Genomic DNA, 2,507 nt, shown 5'->3' on the forward strand with positions numbered 1-2,507 from the left:
CCTCCCATCCCCTCCCCTCCCCTTCCCTTCCCTCTGTTCTTTTGACAGGGTCTCACTCTGTCGCCCAGGCTGGAGTGCATGGCGCAATCTTGCCTCACTGCAACCTCTGCCTCCCATGTTCAAGTGATTCTCCTGCCTTAGCCTCCCGATTAGGTGGGATTATAGGCATGCACCACCATGCCCAGATAATTTTTGTATTTTGGAAGAGATGGGGTTTCACCATGTTGGCCAGGCTGGTCTTGAACGCCTGAACTCAAGTGAATTGCCCACCAAGGCCTCCCAAAGTGCTGAGATTACAAGTGTGAGCCACCACTCCGGGCCTTGAATTCTTTTTGCAGTTTAAAACAGTGTTTGCAAAATTTTTGACCTAGGCCATTCATTTTCTTATTTTTACTATGTTATTTATAGAAGGAATATATATTTATAGTAGAAAATGTGGAAAATGCAGCAAAATATAAATAAGAAAATGAAAATAATTCACCGGCCATTACTGAATGATGAAGACCTTGAACTTTCTGGAGAATTTTCTTCCAGTTTTTATTCTTTGCATCAAGAGTACTTATTTTCTAAGTAGTTGTCCTCAAAACAGCCAGACCTATTATTTTTAAACTAGCTCTCATGCCTGACACTAAACGCATTTGCAGATTTTTAATTTGTATTTGTTAGAGACAGGATCTCGTGCTGTTACCCAGGCCAGAATGCAGTGGTGCAATCATAGCTCACTGCAGCCTCGAACTCCTGCACTCAAGTGATCCTCCTGCCTCAGCCTCCCGAGTAGCTGGGACTACAGGCAAGTGCCAGTACACCTGGCTACTTTTCTTAGCTTTTGTTTTTGTCTCGCTCTGTTGCCCAGGCTGGTCTGAAATTCCTGGGCTCAAGCTATCCTCCCACCGTGGTCTCCCAAAGTGCTTGGATTACAGGCATGAGCCACCATGCCCAATCTTATTTGCGGTTTACATGGCCAACTTAAATTGGAGTGATACAAACCCATAGGGTAAGATTCCTAAGAGTATTCTCAGGAATTAATGGACATTGCCACAGTGGCTAACATGCTTTAAAAATGCTTTAATCATTGGTAGTTTTTCTGCACACACATTAAGCACTAATAATACCCTCTCACAATGACGCTCAGAGAACAATAGGGCGTGGGAGGAGGGCTGGTGATGCCTTTCTATAAATAAGAACTAAAGAACCATCCGGAGGTTCAGTTGAGAGATGTTAGGCAGTTAAAGTGATTATTGCTAAAATAAAGAATATTCGTTTTGGTTTATTGGAAGCTATGTTAGCATTTTGGGAGACTGTGATTAGTTATTAATAGCACAGACAGTGATGAGTCAGTCTTGGCTTCTCTGCTTGTAAGTTGTTTGACCTTGGGGTATTACTTAAACTTTTTTTTTTTTTTGATACAGAGTCTTGTTCTATTTTCAGGCTGGAGTGCAGTGGTGCAATGTTGGCTCACTGCAACCTGTGCCTCCTGGGTTCAAGCGATTCTCCTGCCTCAGCCTCCTGGGTAGCTGGGTTGACAGGCATGCACCACCATTCCTGGCTAATTTTTGTATTTTTAGTAGAGATAGAATTTTACCATGTTGACCAAGCTGGTCTGAAACTCCTGACCTCAGGTGATCCACCCACCTGGGTCTCCCAAAATGCAGGGATTTACAAGCGTAAGCCACTGTGCCCAGCCTACTTAAACTTTTTGAGTTCCAGTTTTCTCATCTGAAACATGATAATAGGTAATAATAATAAAAAATAAAAATCTTGCAGAATTGTTCATTTATTTATTCAACAATTATTTGCTTAGTGCTGTCTAACAAACAACTGCTCAGAAGGCTGTAGTGTTTGGGATATAGTAGTGAATGATACAGGCAAGGTCTTAGCTATCTTGGAGCCCACAGTAACAGCTCAGCAAAGGACAGCGTCATCAGCACTGCCACCTCCACCATTGTCATCGTTGTCATCAGTGAAATTTCCCTTAACGTTGAATATTGATTTAAGAACATTGGTTAGCCCAGAGCACTGCATTTTTTAAAAACTAGATTAAACTTTTTATGTTGAGATAATTATGGATTCACATTCATTTGTAAGAACTATTACAGGGAGATCTTTTGTACCTTGCAAAACTAGAGTACAAGATCACAAGAGAATATTGACACTGATATAATCCACCAGTCTTAATCAGATTTCTCCACTTTCACTTGGCGTGTGTGTGTGTGTGTGTGTGTCTCTGTGTGTGTGCGTATATTTAGTTCTAGGCAATTTTATCGCCTATGTAGGTTGATATACCCACCACCATAGTGAAGATACAGAATAGGCCAGGCACAGTTGCTCATACCTATAATCCCAGCACTTTGGGAGACCAAAGTGGGAAGATTGCTTGAGGCCAGAAGTTTTTGAGAGCAGCCTGCAACACAGTGAGACCTATTTTTTTTTCTAAGATAAAAACAAAACAAAACAACAAGATACGGAAAAGATCCATCTCTAGGAGGATTCCATGTGTTGTTAACTAT

Source organism: Mandrillus leucophaeus, unplaced genomic scaffold (genome assembly GCF_000951045.1).
Source record: "Mandrillus leucophaeus isolate KB7577 unplaced genomic scaffold, Mleu.le_1.0 Scaffold62, whole genome shotgun sequence".
NCBI classification, from domain to species: Eukaryota; Metazoa; Chordata; class Mammalia; order Primates; family Cercopithecidae; genus Mandrillus; species Mandrillus leucophaeus.